This window comes from Sipha flava, unplaced genomic scaffold (genome assembly GCF_003268045.1).
Source record: "Sipha flava isolate LNK unplaced genomic scaffold, YSA_version1 23_pilon_pilon, whole genome shotgun sequence".
Taxonomy (NCBI): domain Eukaryota; kingdom Metazoa; phylum Arthropoda; class Insecta; order Hemiptera; family Aphididae; genus Sipha; species Sipha flava.
Genome location: NW_020272884.1, coordinates 215,612 through 231,108, shown reverse-complemented (window position 1 = coordinate 231,108; position 15,497 = coordinate 215,612). Strand labels below are relative to the sequence as shown.

At 33.4% G+C, this 15,497-nt stretch overlaps 1 long non-coding RNA gene across 1 annotated transcript; it reads left to right on the top strand.

Annotated features, from left to right (window-relative positions):
* Nucleotides 1–9,679: 9,679 nt before the first annotated feature.
* Nucleotides 9,680–15,211, top strand: LOC112684054. Its single transcript, XR_003148644.1, has 4 exons — nt 9,680–9,845; nt 9,916–10,080; nt 14,395–14,559; nt 14,955–15,211. It is a non-coding gene; the product is annotated as an uncharacterized LOC112684054 (long non-coding RNA).
* The last annotated feature ends 286 nt before the right edge of the window (nt 15,212–15,497 follow it).

Sequence of the window (15,497 nt, the reverse complement as noted above, 5' to 3'; positions counted from 1 at the left end):
GGTAGGGTGGCTGTGCTGGCTGGTGGCTGTTGAAGGAGGCTGGCTGGCTGGTGGCTGGGTGGCTGTGGCGGCGGCAGCGGCAAAAAAAATAAAATTACGGCGGCTGGTCGGCGGCGGCAAATTTTTTTTTTTTTTTAATAAGAGGAAGTAGTAGGGGAAGTAGTGATGAGGAGTGGGTTACGTAAACGGTCGAAAAAGAAAAAAAAATTACGGCGGCTGGACCGGTTGGCGGCGGCTGGCTGGCTGGCTGTTTTAGAACATACATATTTATCCTACTTATTATAAATTAAAACTATTATTACCGTACAAGGGCTAAATGAGCGGGTGAACTGTGTTTGCGCCTAAATACCTTATTTACGCCTATCTAGAAAATCCTTTATTGCGCTAGATTACTTATTAGGTACTTGTTTACTTAAATTTAGCATCATCCTAATACTTATTTTAAACTTCCGCTTTTACAGACTTCAGACAGAATAAAATGTACTCGTATTATAACTATATTATTACTCCAGTAATTACCAATCAATAAATATGGCAACAAGCGTAATGGTCCAAAAATGAAAATAGTTGATCAAAATGAACTATTTTAATTTTTAAAACTCTATTTGATAAAAAATAATAATTTATTTTCTATCATATCTGTTATAATAATGTATTCATACCTAACTTATACCTAACTTTGTATTTTGTAGACAATTATTACCTGGATAAGGTATTTACCACTAATCATTATATTATATTATTATTATTATATCAAACGTTATAGTTAGTTAGTTGTCATCGTACGCGATTACGTGCTTATGTTTTAATAAAATTGTTTTAAAAAATTACCGAAAACTATAGTTGCATAAAGTGTATGTAAAAATTTTAAAGATTTACTTATTATCGATAAGTCGGTAATGTTATAAATTAATAAAGTCTACGAAAGTAAATCTGATGATGTAACGTAGTGTTGTACAATTGAATCCTGTTTAGCAAGACTAATTAAAAATGGAAATTCAACTGAGAGTAGCAATTTAATTTATAACCATGGTATGAATGAAAAAAAGTTAAGTCATCAACTTATTCCGAAGTGCGTGTAAAAAAAAAAAAAAAGCCAAAAAAATTACTGATCGTTGAATTAAAATTATACGTCCTGAAATTACAAATGACAGTTTCGACACGTTAGATTATGAGGACGTTAAATTAATTCGTGATAGAATGTACCTTTGAAGAAATATACAAAAAAAATATTCCAAAAATTATTGTTAAAGTTCAAGAATATTTACGATCAGAAAATATTTTATCATTTAAAGGCGAATCAATAATAATTCAATTAATAATATAAAAAAAAATATTTTAATTTTTACATGCACTACGAATTTATATTTTGAGTTTGATTAATACTAAAATACTACAAATGTAAGTTTTACTGCGACGTTGCCATTTTTGTAATAATAGTAAGAATATTTAGACCGTTACAAAAAAAAAAAAAAAACATAAACAATAAACATATACTAATAATTCATAGGTAATAACATTATATAGTGTAAATAAAATAATAATACAATTAAACAATATTCACACAGTTTTAAAGTAAGTTTTAAAGTAACAATTTTATATTTTATTTATACATTTCATATTTAATTCATGTTAATATATAATATATTGATAACGTTAACAATAAACGTAGGTAATAAAAGCGATAAAACACAAAGTATTTATACATTTTTTTAAGTTCTCTCGTGTAGGCATGTGTTAAATTTTATTACAAACAATCATGGTTTTCTATATATGCGCAAATACGGTATTTAGGCGCGAACACGGCCCACTCAAATGAGCAAGTGGACTTTAAACTACAGTTGAATTTCTTGACATCACGAACATGACCTTTTTTTGGACTTCATCTTTTAATACAGTTTGGCTGTATAAGTCTCAGACAACATTGTTGTTATATTGTTACCAGCACATTTTAATCGAAATAGCTATTCTCGAAAGCACAAATAAAAAAATAAAGATAAAGAAAAACGTACACGCATTTACCACCAAATGCGATTAAAATTACGCATTAATAATCCCAGTGTACCTAGTGTAATATTCAAACCACAATAATAGTTTGTTTCATCAAAACGAATTATAAATATAGATTATTAACCTATTGATATGTAGTGAAATCACTCTAACCATCTATAGGCAAGCAGGAAAACATTATGATTTACATTTTTCCCGCTTGGTATTATGTAAATCCGTTAATTATTATTGCTACAACTGTTATCAACATATAATAATGATTGCAATATTTTTTTGAAATTGTTATTCAAATAACAAATTTTTCGAACCCGTCGATATGATTGCTACAAATGATTTTACATAATTTTATTAGAGATATTATTATTGAATGCAACCGTTTTTAATGACCAAGGACCGTAATTATGTACTAATATTAGGTTTTTTTACGACCACAATATGTGCGCGTGATAGTGCGTTATCCGGTATAAACATTGTACATTAATTACTCGTGTTTTTCAGACGTACGCTAAGATTGATTAACAAGTGATATGGCGCGATCGATAATTCGTGTTCAGTGCGGTTGAGTCACCGGAACTTGTGTGAGAATCGACGAGATCGAAAATAGCCAAACCAGAAATCGAACGCCAGTTGCGATGCAGGACTCAAACGTGCACCGTTTTGGTGGTTTTATACGTTTACGATATTAACGCGCGCGGAATCCTGTTGTTGCATATTATTTTTAGATTTAAACTTTTGACGTGGTTCTCGACATTTTGTGTGTCTGAAACTGTTTTCGTGTAACGCACGGTTTTGTAACTAGATATTATTGTTATTATTGTACGCACGTGGTTATCCTACACGGCCGAGTATTCCCATAGTCGCCGCAGTGCGAAGAAATACTATTCGAACGCTGAAAATAACATATCAAATGTACGTGTGTATTCCCATCGGCCGACTGCGATTCGACCGAGTAAAAAAAAAAAACCACTGTAGTGTTTATGGCCAAGTGTCAAGTCATTACGCGCAAATCGATGGTGCGTTTGCTGGTATATCGCTTTTAGCACCACATATCATTGTTGTTATTATTATTACTATAACGGACGGGGAAATTTAATTTCGCCGCAGACACTATTGTTGGTGTTTCTTTGATTATGTCTGGGCGATCGTACACGGTGAGTGAGTGCGAGAGGACACACGGAGTGGGACAGCGACCGACGGTGTTACGGAGGGGGGTGAAGTAAGGGATATGGAGATGAGGTTTTGTGTGTGTGTGTGTTTATCTTCAACCATTAACATTCCACTCTCTGTGCATAAAAATATTATTATTTATCTTACCGTATTACAACGCAGACGACGAATCATCGTCTGCGAGCAAATCTATCATGAATAAAAAGTCTTTTTTATTTTAGAAAAAAGGGTGTGTGTTTTTTTTCCAGTGTGTACCAATACGCTCTGTAAGGTGTGTGTGTGTATGTGTAGGTCGTCGTCATCGTAGTCAGACGAAGGGAGAAAAAATAGCTATGGGATGTTTGTGACTGGTTTGTTTGGGATGCAGTAGAACTGGTTTTCATTATTATTATTATTATTATATGGCGAGGCCCGCCGCTGCCGAGCGAGACAAGTGCTGCCGTAGCCGAATATTCCAAGGCCATAAAAAATAAATAATAAGAGGAAAAAAAAAACCGTCTGAAGACGGCGGAAGGGTTATAAGCGTCGACGACCCCTCGCGCGCGTACACCGTCGCAGTGCAGTCATTAGCACAAGGGCACCTCTAATTTCCCCCTCTATCCATTACCGCCACCGCCGTCATCGCCGCCACCACGCCGCCGATGCGTTCATGGACCACTAAACGTCTTGTCACGGAACGATGAAATCCATGTAGACCGAGGGACGTGCTGTCGTCGCCGTCTCTGACCGTACTCGTTACTTGTACACGACAACGATGATAATAATAACGTGACGTAGTATGTGTATTCCTTTAATCGGTCATAATATTTTGGGTAGGGAAAAAAAACCGCTAGAAATGGTGCGTGTCGCTCGCGCGCGTCGAGATTTATTGCGGGGCCACCGAGACCCCGAGAAATCGCGGACAAAAGGCCCGCACATTTAGTGCTACGTGTGGAGTTTGGCTTCGGCGCGGCAATAATAGCGGTGTGTGCCGCAGTGTACATATAGGTGTACGTGTTTCATCTTTCTTTCTCTCCGTTTCTTTTTTTTATGTGATTTACTGTCGCCGACCCCGGGGGACCCGGACGTTTTGCCGACAAATGCCGACAACGTTTCCAGCTACGAGGCGGAATTAAGAGACCAAGGAAATACGAAACGATCCGATGACGGCGCGTCGTCACAACAATAGTGTATATAACTGTAAATGCCGAAAAACAAGTGGGAATATTTTCGGGTATATTCTGGACCTGCTGATTCGCGGATAAACGTGTAAACGTGAGATTTTTCGACCGTCGGACGTTTCGGCCCGGGAAGACAATGTTTGTTCGATAGAATTCAATCCGTAGAGTCCGAACACTTCTCCCCGAAATGTATCTCAGCCCGTATATAAACTTTCGTTTTCAGTAATTAAAATTACAAATGGAATACAGACGGGCGATTTCAACGGAATAGAAAGTTTACGTTTCATCTTAAACGTATGAAATCGATAATTATTTATCGTTGCAGAAGGTTTTTCGTATATTTTGACGAAGAGAGGATCAAACATTTTTACAACACAGAATTCCGTCCTGGACGTGGCTTGGCGTTATTATTATTATTCACACACGTTCGTTTGGCGGTGGCGAACATCTGCGCGAGCCATCGAAACGATTGTAAAAACAAACGGAGAAAAGAGATAGTCGTTCTGCGTACACGACCATTATACGTTCGGATCGTTTTGACACCGATACGGTTCAAGGTTTTCCGAGTGTTGCACATGTGATAAAATGTGATCGTATGTGGACCGCGCACGGGAATCAATAAAACGTATTGTGCGCGACCACACGCGGCCGTCGCCGTTGATTACATTGTGTCGCGATCAATATGGTGTACTATTGCAGCAGCACATACCGCCCGATAAGTCCGTTATCGCGATGACAGTTATTATTCGTGTACAACACATATCCTGTTGGGACGGTTCACGGGGAAAAAAAACCAAATGTTTTGATCAAATAAATTATACACATTCTTATCGTACGTGTTACCGCCCGGTATTGTGCACCGCGTATAATTCATTTGAAACGATTATAACCATTTTCCGTAATGGAGAAACGTTGATTCGACGTGGTGCAATAATTATTGTTTTCACACCGATTGACGCGTAACAATAACGAATACGGATTTAGATATACCTCGCAATGCGAACGGGTTTGTGTTCACGAATTCACCGCTCGGATAGCAGTTTTACATCACATCGATCCGCGGTACGGTAATTTTGTTATAAAACTAGTACCTGTTTGGACGAGAAAAAAAAAAGTAACATTTCGAAATTGTTGTCAAATTTATTTTCCAAGGTTATATGTAGGTCATTACTTGGCCGCGACTTCAATTCCGATTTCACTGCCCGATTTGAATGTCTCGATTTCGCTCAGACCAACGTGTCGGGCTCGCTCCGAACCGTTTCGCGGAATAATAAATAAACAACGTATTGTTTCGTTTTACATGTCCATAAATTATAGGTCAATTTTTACCGGTCGGCCGAGTATTACGTATTTTACGTACCGTTTCTACGCGCCGACAACCAAACGACCGTATCTTTTATACCTTCGACACGTTGATTAACAGGTTCGTGGATAAAACGGTAACAACATATTTTTATACGAAAGAACGTATCCACTGTGCGTCGCTAACCACCGGCGGTCAAAAGTTAAAATATCAGATACCTATATTATAATTGGAACGCGATGTTCTTCGGACAACGGTTCGGAGCCTGCGGAGCAACGCCTAATTCATCAAAACCCGACGGATTGGAGTGTAAAAATTAATTTAAAATAATGCATCGTGATACTATGTACTTTTCAAATAAAACACAGTGTAAACCGTAACATTTGTTGTGCGACGGATTTGATAAATAAATAATACTTTCAAATAATCACCTACATCGGGAACCTGTACAATATATTTAAACGTAACTTAAATACGCGTAATTTATTGTTTTTTAAATGTGATTATATTTTTGAGTTTTATTACGATACTTCACAATATTTATTCATCGAACAGCGTTAACAAATGTTTTATTAATAATTCGTAGAAAATTAAATGCGTAAAAATATGTATCCTTTCGAACAGTATACAAATTATTATTAATTTGTATTGAAATCGAGAACATCATTGACTAAAAATCTGTACACATTCATATAATATATTTTTAAATTAATAAAAATCCATAAATTATTGCCCAAGAATACAACAAAGAACCTATATGAATATTTGATATAAGTAAAAATTACAATGTCATATTTTAGTATTTATATACTATGTATTGATTTCAGTGGCCTTATTCTAAACTCAAATAATAATTGATATCAACTAGAAGAAATTAAATATTCAATCATAATATCTACAGCACACTGTTTACGAGAACATTTATGATGATATCTCATTATCAGACGCTTGTATTAAATATCATGCAATTATTTGACTGATGACTATAGAGTAATTTTCAAAAGAAATATTTTCGTAAAATTAGTTTAAAGATCACCAACGCTATGTGTCACGTGCAAACTTTATGTGATGTATTGAAAATGAATGGTAAAAAGAACTTTAGATTGCTGGATATTTCCTGTACATTTCTTCGAAAGAAAACCGAGGTAGGTATTTAACCATTATGTTCATACAGCGCAGAATAACGTAAAGAAAATATTTTAGCTAAATTATTTAGTCGATCTAACTGATAGACCGACTATTGCATAATATGAGAACAATATTTTGACAATACCCCTTCGCAATTTAACGGAATTATGTTTAAGGACTGACTGTACAACCAACGTATGCGATTTTTTTTTTTAATTGTGTGAAAATAATATGTTTAAAAAAATAATTTGGTGGTCTAAAAATCGTTTTACTATTTCTTCCATGTTTAAATATAAGTCGCGTTTACGTGTGACGTCACGGAAGTCACTCCGTCCGATGGGCGTATCTAGAATTCAGGCCTGATATTTATTTCCTGCGATTAAAATAACTATTGGGAAAAATTGATTTAAGGCATAAGTAATTAAAGTATATTTCTTTGAAGGATACATATTTCTTCAAATCATTGTAATTTATATAGTATTAAAATTTTTTTTAGGGTAGTTTATAGGTTTGACAAAAAAAAAAAAAAGAACTAATAAAATAATTAACACAAAGAAAAACATACTATACTCTGTTATAATAAGTTTAAACAAATGTGTAATTATCATATATAATGTATAAACTGAGATAAATGGTAAAAAAAATCTCATAAAAACATTTATCAACTCAAATAAAGATGGGTACATACAATTTAATATACTGAAAACCAAGAATAGTAAGTAAGTATATATAACTAAAAAACTAGCACCTTACGTATTTTATGTTGTATATCATGTACCTATAATGAATTAAAATAGAAAAGAAATTACATGAATAACCGATTTTGAAAACTAACATATTATCCGTTCTCGACAGGATAACGTTCACGAATTTATAGTTCAGTGGTATAATGGTTTGTTTATGCGATTTATATTAGCAATACTGGACCTTAACAATAATACTTACAAAATATTAATAGGAGAAAAATGTGTGTTTCCTAAACCATTAGGACGATTTATAGTAAAAAATATTTACACCAAAACTCATTATTTTGACATTCCTATGTACTACTCTGAAACAAATTTTAACACTATGAAAAGTACAATAATTTAAAAAAATACATAACCTTTAAATACATGTACTTTAATAATTTCTACATTAATTCGATTTTTCTCTTAAGTTATTTTAATCGCGTAAAATAAATACCACGCGTGAATTTTAGATATGGTCCAAATTAGAGCTCTTAATACACGTGAATTCACGGAATTCACGTATCACGTGTCACGTGTAAAATTCAAAATAAAAACGTATATCCTTAACTTAATACTGTACTAATAATATTTTATTAAAACTTCAAGTGTATAACATAAAATTACTAATTTTCATTATTATAAAAATGGATTTATACTTGGATAAACACGTATTTCACGTGTACACGTGAATTCTGTGACACGTGTTTTAAGAGCTCTAGTCCAAATAGTGTGATTTTATGACGTCACGTGTAAAACGCGATTTATATTTAAACATAGAAGAAATTGTCCAACGACAATTGTAGACACCAACAGTTTTCTTCTTTTTAGCAATATATTTTCATACTAATAAATAATATAGGTTTTTTTTTTTTTGTTGTGTAGTCCTTTAATAACTTTTTATCCTATTTGATTTTACATTTCGCGACCAATCGTTTTTACTAAAATTAATGTTTAAATAATGCATAATTATGTAAATATGTGTAAATAATACCATTTTTATTTACGATTGATTTCCGCGTACTGATGAAACAATACAGATATAATAGAATATTCATCAAATCCGTATACTATGATTGTATATTCGTGTCATTGATTTTACTGTACTTTTTATCATTATAATTTATTATTTTTTAACGTATAGCTACTAATATTGTACAGATTCAATATTTAATTCTGATTATTTGAATGCACTATGATCGGGTTCCAGTACAAAAAAATAGCTTAACTAATTAAGTCGTTTTAATTTTTAAGAATCACCAAATTATCGTTTTAGTATAATAATAAATTTATTTATTACAATTCAAAACTAGAACATGATGAAAAAAAATAATAACAAAAAAAACCGATCCTTCACCACACCATTAATATTTCATTTAACTTCCAGACAGATTTAAACGTTAAAATGGCCGAGTACCCAGAGAGGGTAAAATTTATTTTTCAAATATTTATATAGATTTTGCAAGTTTTTATTTCAATTTTTTTTTTCAAATCGTATCAACAGGTTCGAGTTCTTAACTAACGGATTATTCAACGTCTAAAAGCCAATTAATTATTCAGGTACCTTTGTACCTTTGCACGAACGAAAATGAGACATAATATCACAATGAAAGCACAATACGCATCTAAATTGGAATTATTATCCTTTAATCACATTTTTTTTTTCAATCAAATCAGTGCTCACATTTTTCGTTGTATTGTGTATATGTATATGTATTCATTATATAGTGTTTACATTATATTCTTAAAACGGTTTAAATCGCTGGTAGTTTGAGCGTCGCTACGCGGTCTGATTGCTACAACGAAAAGTGTAAGTCGTGCGTAGCTCACGGTCCGCGTGCGTGCACGACGTGTCATAGGTGTGTATGGCGACGTGAATTTCGGAAGCAAACCGATACCGAGAGCCTGGCCAGACGAGAACGGCAACTCAACGTGCACTGACTGAACCGGTTGACTATGGTTTTGAGGGATTAAACTCGTGTACACGCACGCACGCAACGCCTCGTACGTCATAACGGGCGCGTTTATTGGTTTTTACATGTTTTTTAGCAGTAAAAAAAAAAATAAAAACGACGGCTTCGGCGACGGTAAAAGTGGCGGAGAATATAAAAAAATTAATAAATTAAATAATAATTCACTCCCTCTGCAGTCGACGACGTCGTGTGGATACACTGTACGTGTACATGTGGTACGCAGCCGCCGGATAATTGCGCGGGGGTGTAACAGCACACCTTTCACGCACACACGCGCACGTACAAACAATACAAACATCAAGAACGCGCATGTTTTTCAACGACACGGGGAGACACACGCACGACGTACAGCAATTTAAAGGGTTGATGAAAAAATGTATATAAAAAAAAAAAGGATATCGCCTAATTTTCAATTTTTTTATTTTCGTTTTTTTTTCACCATACAGTTTTCAATATTATTCTCACGGTTTTCTCACAGTCTCATTTACACACGCGGGGTGTGTTGTTTTACACGGAACGAATGGCACGACAATGGGATTTCGCCAGCAGACGGTTATACCAGTCGATTTATATCAATTATCCGTCAACGCCTCGCACCGACGGAGCTCCATGTACGTGTACACTTTTTTTGGCTTTTTTTTTTTTTTGTTTTGTTTTCCATCGTTTTCTTAACGCGACCAATCCTTTATCAATCCTTTACCTCGACGTCGGATCGTATCGTTCGGTGCTCCGTCAGGAGAGGTCATCACCGGCGCAGATGTCGGATCTAACCGGTGGCAAGAATAATGGCATTCAAATATACGCGCGTATTATAGTGCTACACACGCATTCACCTTGCTCCATACGATATGTGCGGTGTACAGGTGTTACAAACCGTACAATCGCGCGTACCTAACGACGCGCTCCGACGAGGCGGAGGAGGAACACATAACGTGCGTGCTAATGAGACACCCCGGGTACGGTATTTTTCTTCGGTCGGTGTGTCGTAGGTACGTGTGCGTTCCCTCCCCCTCTCCCCGGTACCATGGAGGCCATCATAAATCATCGTTTTACCGGTCCGTTTCCGAGGCGAAAACCTGGTAGATAAAATACATATATATATGCATGTGTGTACGAAAATCGATCCCAAATTAAGGGGGAGGGCAAAGGGGCCATGGCCCCGGACCCACAACGGTTATCAAACAATAGTAGGCCCTGATGGATAGTAGATTTTTTCGTTTTTTAACTCTTTTTTAGCTCGTATAAAAAACAAGTATAAAACAGTATATAGTTTTATGGTTTTGTGTTAAGAGAAAGGGCGTACCCAAGGGGGGTCCGGACCCTCCCCTAATTGAAATTTTTACATACTCAACGGTTTAATAGTAAATAGTATAATAATAGTATATAGTGTATTTTAATTTCCTATTATCTTCAATATACGTTTATATATTATATAATATACCTATAATGTATGAACCATACTATAGTATATTAACAGTAATTTTTTGGTATTGAGTTAGAGTATAATTGTAATTAAAGAACTGATAAAATAAAAATTTTAGACCCCCCCAACAAAAAATTCCTGGGTAAGCTCCTGGTTCAGAGAGTAATGTTTTAGAGGTAATTAATACCGATGATATAATAAAAGGGTTTGCTTCCCAAAAAGAAAGAAAAAATTGTTTATATAAATAACGTTTTTATTTTTTTTATTAAAAAAGCAAGGAATACATTTATAAATTAGAATATAATTTCTATTTTGTCTCTGAAATATATTTCTGTGTGGGTCATCAATATTTTGATTATGGTTATGGGCCCCTTAAATCATTTGATCCCGGGCTCCAAATTACCATAATCCGGGCTTGACGAAAACGTTAACTGGCATGCGAGCCCGCGGTGCACGTCATAAAGTAACGCGAGGTCGAAAGCGTATTGATTTTTTATCACTGTTTTCGCCGGACGAAAGAAACGGTTCGTAAACAACGGTTTTCGCCGAGCCGGTCATATCTCGCGTTATGGCTTTATTATTTTATGGCGACGATGATTCGTTTTTTTTTTTTTTTTTAATTCGAATCGAAATCCATTATAATAATACATGTACGCGCGTGCAATTAAACGGTACCGTTGTTGAACCATGCACCAAACGAGATATATAGTTCTCGAGTAATTGATTCGGCACACAAAGTTAGCATGGTCAAGGACGACGATTTTGTCGGCCGCGTTGACGCATCGAACGCGCGACGTTCTTTTAAAAAACGCATTTTTTTTAAATTTTTCTTTTTTCTTTGACACAGCCGGATTTGGTTTAAAAGTGCGGACGTGCATGTCGGAACAATTGCTGCGGGCGGTCCAACATTAATCGATGTTTTGCGCGGACCGCGTACTGAAAATGCCGAAAACATTACCGTACTGATAAAACAAAGGTCGACCTTTGGACATCGGTTTATGGTTTTAGATTGTGCTTTATCGCGATTATGGCACGCATACATGATAATATTCTGTACGTTTATCTATGCCGTCTACGTTTAGTCCGAATATACCGTAATGATACGTAAATGCTTGTTCATCGCAGCCCTCCGATTATCTTTGCTCATTTTTTTTCTTCTTCAAATGTGTCCTTTGATAACCTATAACCGCTCTTAAGGTTAAGCCTCACAAAAATCCATATAGATTATTAGACATGTGTGTATGTGTGTGTGTTGCTGTGATGGCGGATGGCCTACGAGTCACAACAGATGAAGAATAATATACGTCTTTAACAGTCGTGTGCATTGAGATTTAAATAATAATTGATGGCCGAAAAATATTTTATTTTTTCATTTTTATTATGTTGTTTGTATGGCAAAAGTATAAAAATCAAACGAACAATAACAAATTCAACGGAAACGTATTTTATAGGTTTATAGTACAAAACGTCAATTTGACTTTTTAAAACCAATAATTGACGCTATTATAATTAAAATATACATCAAAGTTTTAAAAAGTACATTTTTTCCCTTTCATTTCTAGTCAAATTATCTCTTGCATATTAACATGTAAAAATATAGCCAATACATAATCAAAGAGTATTAATATTATTCTATCGCGTATTATATTATTTTAAAATATTTATACAGCTGGTATGGATTTATTTGATATTTGAGTATTAATTGTTTTCTATATATGGTAATGATATGGTATTAGTGATTACATAATTACATAAAACCCATAGTCGTACTTGATAGAAATGTTGTGGAGGGAAGCTAAATTATTTTTAAAATCAGGCTTGTTGAATTTATGTGTAGATTTTTATGAGAAATGTATTAAATTTGGAATGCACCCTAATACCTATTTACCACTTATGATAATCACATGTATTGTTCTTTCGGTGTAAAATTTAATTTGACACAGAGACAAATTATTAGACATTAATGTCGAATGATTTCTGAGAAGAAATTAAAAGTAAACGATCTAATTTTTTTTATTTAGGTATTGATTATGGACATGGTCTTAAGGTTTTTTTTTGGGGGGGAGGACTTGTAATTTTACTTTAGTGTAAATTGACTGGTTCAATAAGTCTTTTTCACGATATTATTATAATACGCTCAATATATGCTTATAATAAAATCAAGTGTTCTTACTTTTTTTTCCAATATGTTATCCCCATAAAAAATGTTTATAGCACACTTGTGTGCATTAAGCACCATATAGATGTTTCTAAATTAAAATTAATAATAAATTACGTAACAACGAAAATAGTTTTTTTGGAAATACCATATTTATGATTCTCAAAAGTTATAACAGAAAATATTAAATTTTATTTAAACATTATCGTTAAAATATAAACTTGTAAAATAATTAAATACTAAATATAATGGTTCCAATGTTATAACGAAAATGAGTGATAAGTGATATTTTAGAATATTACGTATAATATTGTAAAAAAAAAAAAAAAACGATTGGGATAGTTCAATAATACGTAACGGTATAAAAAACATTTGGGAAGTAATTTGTGTATTTCTAAGTACATTTTATTTGTTGTTATTCTTGATTTTTACCAATGTTAAAATATGATAAAATAAAAAGCTAAATGCATTATCAACGGTACAACGGTCAACAATGCTAATATAGTTGAATCCGAAAGTATTTTACTGTATTTTTAATGGTCTATAAGCTATGACACACATACAAATGTACTGTAATCATATCATTCACATATTATATAAGTCAACAGTCTATAATACTATGTATATTATATTATAATGCTTTAATATTGCTGTTCATTAATTTTCGATAACAATATGGCTTTGAGTACGAATTTTATTGGTTTTGACAAAAATGTTATTCGACCGAATGAACTAAAAAACATTGATATAATCGAATTTAACACTAATCTATGGCTATCTAATAGCTTTATATTAAGCATTTAAAAATATATTAAATCACTTAAATTATAATGGAGATTATTTTTCGTATTGTAATTTTACACTCGTCCTAAATAATTGTTCATAAAAAAAAACGTCTCTAATTACTAGTGTTTTATCTTTTAAATAATAATATTCATTATATAATTTTAAACCCTTCGATAATTACTAAGAAAGTTGTATTCAATTATTATATTATGATTTTCATTGAGTTTTTATACGAATTCCAAAAAATAAATCAAAGCTACTGTAGCGTAAATGTTAAAGCTATTTTTGTAAGAATACAATTTACATAATTACCTACATTTAAATTATTTATATAATGGCTTATTGGTTTGTCTAATATGCAAATGGCATTTATCACCATCGTGAACGTACTGAAATGTGAATAACCTGCGTATTTTTATGAATATTTCAAGTAAACGACTAACAATTAAACATACATTTTACACGCAACAATTTATTTCGTTATTTACAAATTAAATTGTTAACTGTATGTTGGTGTTTATAAGAGAAGTTGATTTGCACTTGTTTTTTGTCTTCTAGATGCAGCATGGGTCGTAACAACGTTTTTTCATCGATGAATATTTATCTCCGTGTTGGGGGTGGTATTAGTAGTTTTACTCCCTCTATTCTTTATTCTGTTTCGAGAGGGCACAAGGGTTCAAGGCCAAGATGAAAAAACTATATAAGACCAGCGGCGGCAGCGAGGTAAGTCATCGGATAATGATTGCCACCTGTTCTTTCTTACATCGCAATCAACCCTTTTTTTACGACTGAAGAATTTTTCCCACACCCCCTGAGAAGAAAGAGACTTGCAGTGTATATTATATATTTATATATATATATATATATATATATAAAAGAGATGGCTAAACATGACAATTGAGAGGCAAAACGGGTTCTGTGTGTCGTAATATTATAATAATATCCTGGGCCCCGCCAATTCAAAATTTTTATACCCACCTTGAATATGATAAAAAAAATATGTCTGAGAGTTAGGTAAATTAGCGGTAAGGAAACAGGTGGTTTATCAACCCTCTGATCACAATGATGAATAATATTAAATCTATTGCCGGGTTCTTTTTTTTTTTTTTTGCGTTCAGATTAACCCGGAAATTTTGTTTTATCTTTACCTTCCTCAAAAGGTAAGCTACCGTTATTCGAAATCACTGGTACGGAGTACATCATGGCTACCATATGGAACTGCAGTTAATTAAATGTTACAATCTGTTGTACCAACGGATACCTATGTTACCGTGATAACCGGAAATCGAAATTGACTTCGCGGTGACGGGAATTATCTTTATCCAGAAACATAAATCTTCTTTGTAATGTCCGTACATTTAATGTTTTTCCATGTTATAGACCTTAATAAAATAAATACATAATAATGGACTGGACTATATTTATATTATTTTTTTTTATAAAATAAGTAATTTTTATAATGTCTGATATTTTTTAACTAATTTTCAAAAACTACTAATGTTGTTTTCGGTCGAAAACGTTTATTTTAATAACTGTCATTACTCGTATTAAACCCTCGTCCCAAAATGTTTAACCGTCTAATAGCATTTACGTGTGGTAATTTGCGAAAACCTTTACCCATTAAAAATATATGAAATACTAAATATTTCTTTATAAAATAT